Genomic DNA, 14,983 nt, shown 5'->3' on the forward strand with positions numbered 1-14,983 from the left:
GTAGTTGAAGTGGTGCATTTCCTGCTCTGCAACAGGACAAATTTGACATCTTGGGAACAGATCATTTCTGTGTCCTGGAACCAACTAGGAACCACGCTGTTAGGTGAAGGTGGTTGGACTGAGAGTGCACCAGGGTTCCCTGATGTTGGGTCAGCAGGTTGTGGTGACTGGGTAGCGGGTATGGTGAGTGAGGGGACATAAAAAAAGACAGGTGAGCCATGTATGACAAGGCCAAAAGGGGGCTATGAGGATTACTGTTGCACTGTCCCTAGTGATCTTCTCTAAGACTCTTGATATCGGAGAAGTCGGAGGGAAGGTGTAAAGTAACTGATTGCCCCAGTCAAGTAGAAAGGCATTCCTTTTTTTTTCTTTTGTTTTCTGTGCTGCCTCAAGGAGGGGCAGGCAGAAGGTTAAGCTTAAGCCAGACTTAGACCAACACAAACAGTTTGGTGTTTTTTATAGCTTTCGCTAATTAAGGCATGATGTTCAGCTCTAGGACAGATTCATACCCCAAGGAGAGGGCAGGAGCAATATATAGCAGCTCTGCTCCCCCCTCACCAATGCCTTCTATGTGGGAAGCAGCTGGAAGACCTTTGATTCAGACAGAGCTGGAGTTTCTCCTACGGATGGAGAAGTGAGCCCAACGAGAAGCGGAGGCAGAGGCAAAGCGCACCCAACGAGAAGCCGAGAAGCATGCCGAACAAGAACATCTGGAGAGGCTAGCAGCAGCACAGGCAAGAATAGTGGAAATAAAGGCAGAGACCAGATGACTGGAAGCAGAAGCAATCAGAGATAGAAGAAATAAGGGCAGAGAGGAGTCGAATGGGAGCGGAAGCACCGACTAACTATCCTGCTCCTGTGAATGTTGCAGTCACTGTTCAATATCCCAGGAAACTCCAGATCCAGAGAGTGGAAGAACAGAGACTGCATCCTTCCAGGAGTTCCATATATAACTGTGTGGGCATGGGATGTGATTATGGCTGGGCTAATATGTATAATCAGGCTGATACTTTACCCCAGCCCCAGAACATGTAGGAGTGTAAATCTTCTGTGTTGCCTGTAGCTAACAGGGAGGTTTGTGAAGGGGGTGAGTGTGAATCTGGGAAGTTGTCTGTGGCTAGACAGTCCTATGGGGAACCAGGTAAAAGTTTCTCTAAGTGTGTTCCTGAGGGAGATAGCTGTGTGTCTGTAAGTAAGGTCTCTGCTCGTCTGCTTGAAGCCTCAGATGTGAGGCTGGAATCAGAAACGGGGCAGGAAGAGCCCAGGAACCAGGGAAGTTTTTCTCTGGGGCAGTCTGGAGTGGCTGACCAGAGTGGAGTTTTAGCTGAGGGAAAAGATCAAGTTCTGGATGGTGAAGAGTTGTTGGCTGGTGAGGTTTGTAAAACCGACCTGCACAAACTGGAGATGATTTACTCGAGGGAGCTCAGTGTGAGCAACCTCTGTGGGTGGAGCCTGGCAGTTTGGCTGCTGGGAAGGGCAGTATACCTGTGGGGGAAGGGTTTCTTCCCAGTTTTTTGTCTGCAGGGGGTGCCTGTCAGCCTGGGATGTCTAAGGAGAATGCTGTAGGTCCAGATTTAATTCTGGAGACAGCTGAAGCCCAGGAAGGGGAGGACCCTAGGTTTGTGTCTGCTGGGGACAGTGGTGCTGTAACTACGGTGGGCCCAGTTAGTATCATGTCAGGAACTCAGGGATGTTTCTAATCTGATTCTGGGAAAGGACCAAAGATCCATAAGTCTATCAGGCTAGTTCACCTAGGCCCTGTCTCTGTGAGGCAGTGGCCCAATTGGAAAACCAAATGGAAAACTAGATTGAAAGCAGCAGGGTGCCAGATTACTGGCTGGACTGCTTGCTTCATGATTAGCTGTGGGGAGCAAGGGAATTCCATAGCTATGGGGAGCAAGTGAGACATACCCAGCCAGCCCTTTGTCTTTGGGACAGGGAGTTTTGAATTTGAACACACAGGGCAAGGGTAGGGGCAAGACTTGTGTTTGCCCAGGAAGGCTGCAGCTTTTTAAATCTAAAAGGCCAGAATTGTCAATGTACACTTGGGATGTATTTGTTCCTGCTACTTATGTTAACTTTCATAACCACTGTACTGCTGTTACTAAGAATTGTAACAATATTCAATGTGCATGATTTTGTACCAAAGCCCTGGAAACTGTTAAAAATGTACCCAAGGACACATTCTATGTTCAAAAGCCTTGTGATACTAATAGTTCACTGTTAATACTTGTAATTAGTGTTGGAGCTTCTTACCTGAGAAGAGAAATTCCAAAATTTGTGTGCTGTGTGAAAAGGGAAACTGAGGCACAACTACATAGTGTGTCCGTGGCAAAAAGCCAAGACGCATACACTATGGGGAATGAGGGTACATACATTGTCCCACTGTTAATTGGGTTTCACACCATTGCCAAAGCTGGCATGAATAAATTTAATTTTTTAGCTCTGAGCAAGGGCATTGCTGTGCTCACTAATAGGTGCTGGGTCCAAATTGTGTGCAAAGGGGTCCATGTAAGGTGTCTAATGAAAGCTTGTTCTCTGCTGATTCTATGTATGATACTTGTGTACATGTGTGATGTTTATATATGAAGTGCCTCTTGAGAGAAGTTTTATACCAAAGCCTGGTAGATAAGGTTTTGGGGTACTTTTGCTGGCCCCCACTTCTGCATTTATCATGCCAGAGAGTGGAGAAGAAGCCATGACAGGCTCTGAATGTGACAACCATTGAAGTGTGCCCCCCAGCCTACTAAAGATGCATCAGTAGTAACTTGCATTGTGGGCTGAGGCTGGTGGAAGGGTACACCAGCTAACATGTTGATGGAGGTGGTCCACCAAGTTTGGGATTTCGTCACTTGTGACAGTACAGCAACTGTCCTGTGCATATTGGGATTGCTGGGAACATAGACCGAGGCTAGCCAGTGTTGAAGGCACTGTAGGTGAAGCCTCACATGCCTTACTACATACGTGGTAGCTGCCATGTGCCCCATAAGTTGGAGGCAGATAAGTATGGAAACCATGGGGCTCGTGGAGATGACCTGTACGAGGTCCCAAATAACCTGTGCAGGGCCTGGTACCTGTGCAGCAGCAGGTATGAGCGGGCAGTGGATGAGTCCAGGCGTGTGCTGATAAATTCCAGAGACTGCTGTGGAGTTATTGATGACTTTTGAAGATTGACTATGAGGCCCAGAGCCTCAAATACTGCCCTTGTAGTGGTAGTGCACTGAAGTGTGTCATAGAAGGATGGGCCCTTGATGAGACAGTTGGTGAGATAGGGAAAAACAACGATCCCAGTTCAGCAAAGGTGGGCAGCAACGACTGCGAGTATCTTTGAAAACATCCTGGGTGAAGAGGACAGGCTGAAGGGTAAAACTTGGTATTGAAAATGCTCTGTTCCGAGAACAAATCTTAGAAACCGTCTGTGTCCTGGGTGAATTGTGATATGAAAGTAGGTGTCCTGCAGGTCGAGGGAACCAACCAATCCTTGCTGTCGAGTGCTGGGATAATAGATGCTAGGGTCACCATTTTGAATCTCTGCTTGCGTAGGTATCGATTGAGACGAAGGCCTAATATTAGCCTCCATCCCCTTGACTACTTCTGAGTGAGGAAATAATGGGAATAAACCCCACGGCCCCTGAACTCTGCAGGCACTTTTTCTATTGCTCCGATGGCGAGGAAATGTTGGACCTCTTGCCTCAAGAGGGTCTCGTGAGAAGAGTCCCTGAAGGAGAACAGGCGAGGAGGAGGGGAGAGCGAAGTAAAGGGGATTGAGTAGCCTGGATGGTACTATCTCAAGGACCCATCGACTGATGGTGATGGCGTCCCACCGTTGTTGGATTGTCTTAAGGGATGATAGAACAGACGGGTCTCTTTGTTTTGCTAACTAGTGGAATGGTTTGCAGACCCCGACCAAGGCATCCAATCTGCTGCCTGCAGGGGCGGCCCGTGAGCCTAGGCGAACTAGGCAGTTGCCTAGAGCACCGCTGGCCCGGGCGCCCGATGATGACGGCCGTGCAGGCGGGAGCACCCATCACGCTGCTCGCCTGGGGCGCCAGCTGCCGCAGCCAGCCTCAGGCCACTCCTGGCTGCCTGGTGTCCGATTGTTGGGACATCTTGTTGTTTTGGGGACGTAGCTTTTGCGGCTGTTGTCTAGCACAGTGCTGATCGAATGGCCTACATTGAGGAGCAAAACAACAGAAGGGCCTGTATCTCTAATAAGGCTGGTAGTGCTTGCATCTGTACAGTGTCATGTACATGCCTAACCTTCTTAAAAGTGGTTCTGGAGTTCTTTCCAATGTGGAGGACCTTATCTATTTTCTGTGTGACAGACAAAAACTGTTTGAAGGGGAAGTCCTCCACCTTTGACTGTAGCTCCCTTGGGACTCTTGCAGCGTGGAGCCATGAAACTCTGTGCAATACCACTGAGGTTGCAGCGGAGCGTGCGGCCGTGTCGGCAATATCTAGCGCAATCTGCAGAGCTGTGTGCAAAGCAGTGTATACCTCCTGAACCACAGATAATAAGATCTGGAGTTTGTTATCTGGGAGATGCTCTATCAAAGTTGTTAACTTGGAATAGTTATCGAAATTGTGCTTAGCAGGAGGGCTGCATAGTTGGCCATTCTCAAAGTGAGAGTCGCCAACAAATAAACCTTTCTACCAAAAAGGTCTAGGCATTTACTCTCCTTTTCGTTGGAAGTAGACTTGTAATGTGGGGCCTTGGCCCTCTCTTGAGCCACATCCACTATAAGGAAGTTAGGCTGCGGATGTGTAAACAGAAAATCCATCCCCTTCGCAGGGACAAAATATTTTTTATTGGCCCTCTTATTGGTCGCAGGAGCAGATGCTGGTGTCTGCCATATGTCATCCTCTATTTCTAGGATAGCCTCATCAAGCAGTCAAGCAATCTTGGACTTTTGAGAGAGTTACAAATTCTTCAAAAGGCAGTGCTGCTTTCCCCATACCTCAGTGAGCTGGACTTCTTGACTGTCTGTGATGCATTCGAAAAGGTCTTGAAACTGCCATATGTCATCGGTCGGTGATGAATCCCCTGGGAACACTGCATCATCTGGTGACAAAGAAGATGGATCCATCAGAGAGGCTCCCTGAGGTTGAAGATGGATCCATCAGAGAGGCTCCCTGAGGTTGATCCTGGTCAGAAAGCTGACCTTCTTCAAGCTCAGAGTGCTGGGGATCCTGGGTGCACCTTGCATAGGAGTGGGGTGTCTTGTAGCAGCTGAGGTGGGGGAGTTGACCCCTGCTCATCTGGAATCTGACCGGTAACAACATGGTGACCAACAACGTGGGTAATGTGGTGAATAAGAATGACATGCATCTCGGTAGTGGTCACAGTATCTGTGATCCTGATGATGGCTATGGTAGTGTCTGACTGGTGAGGGCTGCCTTGTTGATCTAGGAGATAAAGGCGCTCTCTGGTGCCAATAGTGCATGAGGAGAAAGAGTGTGCTGACGTATCATGGTATTTGGCACAGTGTCACAGGGAGATCTCAAGAGGAGCAGATGGCACCAGTAAAGGAGAATGAGTTTTACAGATGGCTTTTTCAGGTGCCAATGAGCGTACTAGAGCAAAGTCATCTGACAGCTGCATAGTGGGTATGGTTGGTGCCAACTGTGGTGCCGGGGCCAGCGTCAGCTGTAGTATTGGCATCGATGCCCACTGCGGTACCAGAGATGATGCCGGTCTGCCCCATTCCAACCGTGCTGGTGGTGCCAGCTGCATCGGTGGCGCAGGTATAATTTCCGGTGCTGATTCCTGCACTGAGGGTCATTGATGATTTTCGTGGGACAGTCGGCCCCGGTGCCAATGCGCTGTGGCTTGGCTTTGCTTTTGGCGGGTCGCGAGCCCAAGACATCCCTAAGGTGCCAGGCTTATCTCCGACACTAATGAGGGTTGGTGGTAGCGAGCGAGTGGGAGAGGGCCTCCTTTTTGTGATAGTGTGAGACCCTGGCGAGTCAGCCCAAAGTTTCTTGGAATTAATGGGGTCCGACTCTGGTGGGGAGGGCTCAGTTTGTGAGGGCTGCAGTGCCCTATTGAATAAAAGCATGTTGAGCCTCATCTCCCTATCCCTTCTTGCTCATGTCATGAATTTTGAACAATAGGGGCATTTTTGTGGAATATGCCCTTTGCCCAAGCACTTGATACAGCAGGAGTGCCCATCTGAGGCGGATATGGCTTCCTGATAGGCGCTATATTATTTTATATGGTTTCCAGCATGGTTTTGTAGTTCTTCTTTGTCTTTCTTTTCTCTCCCTTTTTTCTTTTTTTTGAGGGTGGAGTACGTGTCTGCCGCCTGTGTCTCTTTTTTAACTTTATATAACTATTGTCAACTAACAAACTATTAATACTATAACTAACTGCTAACTAAGAATTAACTTCAAGACTGTTTCTCTGATAGGATCTGAGGAGAGTGAAATCCTTCTAACCATCCACAGCCACAGACAGAGGTAACTGGCAGGAGCTGGACTGTACACTAATGGCGCAAACGGCACAGGCAGACAACTGCTGACTATTCTCCGATCTGTGACACTGAGACAAGCCCAACACTTACAGTGGAGCAACCACAGGAACACAAATCTCGAAGAAGAAGTGCCTATTTCACTCCAATTTGTTAATCTCTGGGATGGTTTCTTTTTTTTTTTTTTTTTTTTTTTTAAACTTACGAAGATTATGCCTATTTTATAGTTCTAAAAATTCAGGTCTGTTCCACACTGCAAATTCGGCAGGCTTAAAAACAATAAAGGAGAGACTCCTATCTCAGAATAATTGCTTCAGCCTGGCAAACAATAGCCTTTCAATTTTCTTTAAAGAAATACAGTGCAAACCAGGTACATTCTGATTCTTTTTTTGCCCTGGAATTTAAATATGACATCTGTGTTGGCTGCCTTATTCTGCATCCATGAAGTTTTTGAGTTTAAGGTGCTTCAGCCCCCTTCCCGGTCTAACCCAATGCACCCCCCTCTTCCACAGAGCCAGATGCCCCCTTAGCCTCCCTGCTCTAAACCCAATGCCCTCTCCTCCCCCAGAGCCAGGCACCTCCAGCCCCTTCCCTCCCCCCCCCCCCCCCCCCCGCCACTCCAACCCAATTCCCCTTGCCTCCCCCAGAGCCAGGCACCTTCAGCCTCCCTGCTCTAATCCAATCCCCTTCCCCTGCCCCAGAGCCAGGCACCTCCCGGCTCTAACCCAATGCCTGAGTCGCACCAGAGCCACCACCACAGCCATGCGCTTCTTCCTCCAAGCGCTGGGGTACATGCGCAGAGTGACTATAAGCAGTCCAAACACATGGCTCCAAACTCGCAAGAGCTGCATTACTTTGAGCAAAGAGACGCAAGCGGCTTGAGAGCTGCGGGTTGGCCAATACCGTTGTATGATATTCTGGTCCTCTTCCATATTGGCAATACCTCCCAACATTGTGTCATCTGCAAATGTTACTAGCATACTCCCATATTTTGTGCCACGTTCAGTAATAAAAATATTAAATAAAACCGGTCCCAAGACCAATCCCTGAAGAAGTCCACTAGTAACCTCCCTCCAGCTTGACAGTTCACCACTCAGTATTACCCTTTATAGTCTGCCTTTTATCAGCTTCTTATTCACCTTTCAGATCATATTAATCCTCATTTTCTTCAATTTAACTAATTTCCCATGTGAAATTGTATCAAATACCTTGCTGAAATCCAGGTAGATTAGAACTACAGGAGGCCCCCTACTTGCGACGCAATCAGTTCTGGAGGAAGTGTCGCAAGTCGGAGGCTGTCCTGCTGCCCTTGGGCTCCGCGGCTTTGCTCTGCTTTGCTCCCCGTCTCCCTGGTCTGCAGACCAGGGGGACGGGGAGCAAAGCCGCGGAACACGTGGGCAGTAGACAGCCCAGACACGTCTGGGCTGTCCACTGCCCACGTGCTCCGCCGCTTTGCTTCCTCTCCCTGGTCTGCTGGAGACCAGGGAGACGGGACCCGTTTGTAACTGCGGATCCGACGTAAGTCGGATCTGCGTAACTCAGGGACTGCCTGTATAATGATTAGCAACAGCATGAACAAATTGCCACTCTACAAATTGCCACTCTACAAATGCATACAATTGATATACTTTTAAAAGTAAGGTTATAGATGCAGACAATGCTATTGTAGAATGCTATTACTATCTAAATACAACTGGAAATGCCCTTTGATAACCACTTTTTTGAAATTACTTAACCCTTACTTCTGACCACAACAGATACATATAGCCTACGACAGGGGTGGGGAACCTTTTTTGTGTGGTAGCATATGCCTTTGGGCATTTAAAGAGATGCTGGTACAATTTATTGGCTACGCTCGACCTCAGCAAAATCAAGAGAAAGCCTCACCGATGTGGTCCCTGACTGAGAAGGAGAAAGATACTCCCAGCGTTCCCCTTGCACACCAGAATCTAACTGGGCCCAAGCTAGTAGACTTTGTGTGGCCCGGTCTTGCAATGGGCGTTGGCTCCCCAATGCTGGGGGGAGGGGAAGGGGAAAAAACTGTGAGCCAGGGCTGGAACCAGGCAAGCTGGTCTAGAAGATCTTCTAAATAGTTTGGTCTGTCTAAGCAAAAGAATAATACCTTCCTGACAGCTAGGGAATGGAATGTGTTTTAACTAGTCCCATGCGGGTTTTTTTTGGGAAAAAAGAAAAGATGAATGGTTTAATTAACATGAAATTCTGGAGACACCTTAGCTAAAGATCTTGAACAGACCTACAGCAACACTTACTCTGTAGTAAATGTTGTAAAGAGGGGAGGGAGAGTTCCTGATATTAACGTTCCCAATTCTCCAACAGTTCTAGGCTCCAATTCTCCAACCCTTTGGGTATAAATGAAACCTAGCCAAAAGGCGCTCTTCATTGACAAAAAACTATTAAATAGCATGCAGCTAACATCTTAAAAAGAAGTTTCATAATGTAATTAAGGCCTCGGTTCAAGTCCCAAGTAGGAGTAGCACCACCTATCTGTGGGGACTCATTGAGCAAATCTGTTAAGAACCATAGCTGGGTGAGAAAAGAATGGAAAAGCCTACTAGGGGTGTGTGAACAGCTAGTATTGCTACTAAGCAAAAACCTAACAAAATTCATAGAAAGACACCATGGCTATGGCTACACTGTGCCCGTTTAGCACAAGAAATATGCAAATGAGACAAAGAGGCTTCGTTTTTGCGCAAGAGGCTTTTGCACAAAACCCCCCCTTGCGCAAGAGCCATTCTTCCACATATTTTTCAGGAAGAATGGCTCTTGCACAAGAAGGGGTTTTTGCGCAAAAACGGAGCCTCATTAATTATGTAAATGAGGCTTGGCAATATGCCATGCTTTCCCTCATTTGCATATTTCTTGCACCAGATGTTTTCAGCTGCAACAGGTAATCCAATACCTTAGAGGAGGAGAGTGAGTTAACCAAATCTGACAACTGCTACACCAAAAATAACATTCCCATTTCTGGAGATACTTCTTGTAAAAGTAGCTTCTTTTTTCGCCTGCATCTTAAAACATGTTGTACCTGTGAAACAGGGTATCTCTAGTCCTGATAACTGTTGAAGAACCATGCTGAGAGCCTTAGAATATGTAGGTTGGGGTGACATGTTCGACTGGCATCTTGAATCAGCAAAAAAAGGACTGTTCAGAAGATGCCCTAGAGGGAGAGAATAAATCTCAATAGATATGGACACCAAACTCATCTTGGTGCAATCAATAGTACACTGGCCCAATCTTTTGTTTGGTCTTGTTGAGAACCTTTGTCCATGAGATGAGAAAAGTAACTCTTAGGGATTGGGATTGAGACTCCCCTCTTGAACAATAGTTGATGAATTTTTGTAATGTCTTTCTACAGTTGAATGACTGTAGAACAGACAGTAACCTGTCTACAACTATAGACAGGTCTATACCAAACTGGAAGGTTAACTTAAGACAAGCAACACCATCATCATTGGACCTAACCATTTCAGTTCTAAGATCAAGAACACATATTCCTGCTCATCCAGAAATATAATTTATGCCATCATGTGCCAACAGTGTCCATCTGCTATGTATATTGGACAAACTTCTCAGACACTTTGCCAAAGAATCAATGCACACAAAAGACATCAGACAGTTTCACAAAGAAAAAACAGTTTCTTGCCATTTCAACCAGAATGGGCATTGTCTCAACGACCTGATTACCTGCATCCTGCTCCAAAGAGATTTTAACCCAAGACTTCAAAGAGAAGCCTCTGAACTGTCATTCATTCTTAAGTTTGACACTTTATGAATGAGCCTTAACAAAGATGCTAATTATCTTACCCATTACAAAGATAGCTTCCCCAATTATCACCTCTAATATTATCTCATAGACATCCCCCCTCTGTTCTAAAATCTGATTTGTCTATTTTATGTGTATTCACTTTTTTGATTATATCCCTTTGGTATATATGGTCATGCCAATTTTCTTCCACAATTTGATCTGACATGTATCCCAGCAGTTGAAAACAGTCTGTGTTACCATATTAATGGTATAAACTAACTTAAGATTTATTAGCAAAGAGTCAGAGAGGTTAAAGCAAGTAAAATACAGCAATAGATAAAAATCACAGTTGTTAACTCCATACAGTGGCAGTGATATAAAACTGCTAGTTTCCCAAAAAATTTCCAAAAGGGCTACCCATATCTAGGGATCTCCTCCTTCTAGTTCAATTATTTCATCCTGCTATAATCCAAAAAGTACAGATATAGGATCTTTCTTTAAATCCATACTTACAATATCTTCCCACAGAAAACAAACTTATTGTCTCTACCCACATGGACTTTTCCTTTGATGAGTGTGGAATGCACTTTGAGCCTCTGACAGCAAGTCCCAGCACAGCGGCCTTTTGATTTGGAATTAGCATCTTTTCTAACAAAGTCCAAGGCTTCTCTGATGACTGATGAGTTATTTATCACATATTTACAACAAGAGCAAATAGTGAAAACAATGCAGAAAGTGTCCCATTAGTTTTCATGAAGTTTAAACACCAGTGGCTGTCAAACTTTTTGTATTGGAGACCCATTGGAGAAGTGATCTGACCTATATTTAGCAGTAGTACATTACAAATGGGTAAGATTTAAATCATTCACTCAAATACAAAAGCATTTATATTTTATTTAAATCTTAAATGTTACAAGTTTCACATTAACAGCTGCAGCAGTCTCCTGAGTTGCCAGCTGCCAGCTGTCCTTATACTTTGTTTTTTTTTTTACAAACATTTAAAATGTAATTAACTAACAGACAAGTCATCACAACACTAAATGTACAATGTCCTTAAAACTTCTACAACTATCTCTCATCCTCCCCATTCACATGAACATCTTTATTCATTGACTGAAACAGAAATACAAGTTTTCCTGCTTTTTCAACTTCCAGTCTATTTCTTAGCTTTGAGTAAATATTAAAACAATTAAAATATTCTCTCTGTGCCTGCAGGGGAAGCTACTGCTATGAAAAGTTGGTCTACCAAAAGATAGTTATGTACCTTCCATAACTGATGTTTTTCGAGATGTTACTGATGTTCATTCCAAGTTAACTGTGTACACACCTTGTGTACAGTTGTTGTAAAGCTTTTACCTTATGGGGCCCTTAAGTTGGCAGTGGAGACCTCTAGAGTGGTGTCAGTATGGCAAGGTGTATAGTCCACTGCCGACCAGCCTCCCCCCGCTGTCAGAGTAAATTTCTACAAGAAGAATTGAGAGGGTTTTGGAATGGACATGAGCAACACATCTTGAAGACCACCAGTTACAGAAAGTACATAACCATCTTTTCTTCTTCGAGTGATTGCTCATGTGCATTCCAAGTTAGGTGACTCCCAAGCTGCTATACGGAGGAGCTGGAGTTAACTGGTCAGCCATTTGCAACACTGCCCTTCCAAACACAGAGTCATCTCTAGCCTGGTGTGGGACTGAATATGGGACATGAATGTATAAACAGATACCCACACAGTTGCTCTACAAATGTCTTGGATCGAGACATGAGCAAGAAAGGCTGTTGATGAGGCCTGTGCCCAGGTTGAATGGGCTGACAGCTGGGGGGCTGGAACCCATGCTAAGTAATAGCATGTGCAGATACAAGACATAATCCACAAGGAGATCCTCTGGTAGGTGACAAGGACTCCCTTTAATTGTCAGCTATTACCACAAATAACTGATTAGACTTCCTAACCAGCCTAGTGCACTCAAGGTAAAAAGCTAACGCATGCCTGACATTTAGGATATGTAGGGACCAGTCCCTCAAGGTAAGGTACAGTTCTGGGTGAAAAACCAGCAGGAAAATATCCTGAGAAACATGAAAATGGGGCTAGGTCTACACCTTAAGGCTATGTCTAGACTGGCATGATCTTCCGGAAATGCTTTTAACGGAAAAGTTTTCCGTTAAAAGCATTTTTGGAAAAGAGCGTCTAGATTGGCATGGACGCTTTTCCGCAAAAGCACTTTTTGCGGAAAAGCGTCCGTGCCAATCTAGACGCGCTTTTCCGCAAAAAAGCCCCGATCACCCTTTTCACAATCGGGGCTTTTTTGCGGAAAACAAATCTCAGCTGTCTACACTGGCCCTTTTGCGCAAAAGTTTCGCGCAAAAGGACTTTTGCCTGAACGGGAGCAGCATAGTATTTCCACAAAAACACTGACAATCTTACATGAGAACGTCAGTGCTTTTGCGGAAATTCAAGCGGCCAGTGTAAACAGCTGGCAAGTTTTTCCGGAAAAGTGGCTGATTTTCTGGAAAAAATGGCCAGTCTAGACACAGCCTAAGAGCTTTTGCACAAAACCGGCCATTTTTCTGCAAAAACTCATGGAGTGTCCACACCTCAAGCATGTTTTTGCGCAAGAACAGAGGGGTTTTTCTGGTGTAGGTATTCCTCCTACTACAAGGAATAACTCCTTTTTGTGCAAGAGCTCTTGTGCAAAAAGGTGCGTGTGGAAGTGGAACAGGGTTTTTTTTGCTCAAATCAAAAAAGCATAGGTGTCCTGGTAGCTATTCTGTAAGTAGCAATCAGTTTCCTTTTGAGAGCGCATCCATGCAGTCTGGATGCTCTCTTGCGCAAAAGCACATCGCTTTTTTGATGCGCTTTTGCTGTGTGGATGTGCGCTTGCACAAGTAGTATTACCTATAGTGTAGACATAGCCCAGGAGACAACTTTCAGGAGGAATACAGAGTGGGGTCTTAGATGTACCTTATCTTTAAAGAACACAGTATAGAGAGCTTCACGCATTAATGCTTTAAGTTCAGAAATCCTTCTGGCCAAAGTAATGGCCACCAGAAACACAACTTTCATTGACCAATACAATAGGGAAAATATTGTTAACGGTTCAATAGGGGGTGCTATCAACCTTGACAAAACCAAGTTCAGGTCCCATTGTGGTATTGGGTCCCCCACTGGTGGGTATAACCCGTCCAAACCCTTCAGGAACCATCCCACCAATCAGTCTACAAACACCGAGCGCCCCCCAGACTGAGGGTAGAACACTGAGATTATGTCCAGGAGCACTCTAATTGATGTGGCTGCAAGTTCATGCTGCTGCAAACTCATGAGGTAGTCCAAAATTAGGGGAAATGGTGCCTGCAAAGGCTGAACATTTTGTTGCAGGGACCATACTGAGAACTTTTTCCACTTTGCCATGTAGGTGGCCCGCATGGAAGGCTTCCCGCTACTGAGGAGGACCAAGAGGCACCCTCTATGAACAAGTCTGCTCTATCAAGTTCAACCACTGAGTCTCCAGTATGTCAGGTGGAAGGCCTGGAGACTCGGTGCAGGAGCCTGCCCTGGTCCTGAGAGAGCAAGTCTAGAACCATGGCAAGAGGGACAGGCGAGTCTACAGATGTTTCTAGCAGCATTGTATACCAGTGCTGCCTGGGCCAAACAGGTGCTACCAAAACCATACCTTCCCTGTCCTGGCATATTTTGAGCAGCACCTTGTAAATCGGGGGGGGGGGGGGGGGGGGGAGGGAAGGCATTCACTAGGCCTGATCTCCAATGAATCAGGAACACATCTTCCAATGACCCCTGCCAAGATTGAGGTAGGAACAAAAAAAAATAGAGCACTTCCTATTCTGCCTGGTGGCAAATAGATCCAGACAGGGATGTCCCCACCTCTGGAAAATGCCTTGGACTATATTCCGTTGCAGGGACCAACTGTGACAGTGAAACAATCATCAGGCGCAGTCTGCTATGGAATTTTAAGACCCCAGCAGATGAGGTGTCATAAGGTACATTCCGAATACATACCTCCCATGACATGAATGCTTCATGACATGGGAGAAGAGTAAGCATCACCCTGGTCTGTTGATATAAAACATCGCTGTGATATTGTCTGTCTGGACCGAAATGCATCTGCTTCAAAGCTCCCTTCCAAAGAACTTATAGACAATTGGACTGCCCTGCATTCTTTGACATTGATTTGCAGGGAAAACTCCACCTGTGACCTCATCTCCTGCATCTTTAATTTGCCCAGACGGGTGCTCCACCTCAGGATTGAGGCATCCGTGATTAGTGTCAAAACAGGGTGGGGTGCACAAAATGGAATCCCCTCACACATTCTGAGAGGGTCTGGCCACCATTGGAAAGAGTTCAGCACTGGATGTGGAAGAGTTAGTCAGATTGTGACTGTAGTCATGGGGAAGGCCCCAACCCCTGTATCAGTTCACACACTTTCAAAATGGGATTGGAGAAGCGAAGCTTTGGCAGCAACTGAGTCTATGTGACCCCCTATAAACTCTATTGTCCAAGATGAGATAAACTTCTGGGCATTCAACACCAAACCCAGCCACAGAAACATTCTTCTGACAAGGTCCGTGTGACCTTCCACAAGCGTCTTGGACGGTCCCTTGACTAGCCAGTTGTCCAGGTAAGGATATACCTGGACATTGCAGCACTGGAGGAAAGCAGCAACCACTTCCATGCACTTTGTGAAAACCCTGGGCGCCACAGATAGGCCAAAGGGTCATATCATAAACTGTTAATCAG

General features: G+C 45.9%; 1 protein-coding gene across 3 annotated transcripts in view; it reads right to left on the minus strand.

Annotated features, from left to right (window-relative positions):
- The window catches only part of CAB39 (calcium binding protein 39), a 92,418-nt gene that overhangs the window by 42,228 nt on the left and 35,207 nt on the right, over window positions 1–14,983 (minus strand). Inside the window, exon 2 of one of the 3 annotated variants that reach the window (XM_006114244.2) lies at window positions 9,517–9,648. The exons of the other annotated variants lie outside the window; for them this stretch is intronic. The gene's annotated coding sequence lies outside the window, so the exon portion shown is untranslated. The remainder of the gene's footprint in view (window positions 1–9,516; window positions 9,649–14,983) is intronic. 3 annotated transcript variants of the gene reach the window in all.

The sequence above is a fragment of the Pelodiscus sinensis genome, chromosome 10 (genome assembly GCF_049634645.1).
Source record: "Pelodiscus sinensis isolate JC-2024 chromosome 10, ASM4963464v1, whole genome shotgun sequence".
Lineage (NCBI taxonomy): Eukaryota > Metazoa > Chordata > Testudines > Trionychidae > Pelodiscus > Pelodiscus sinensis.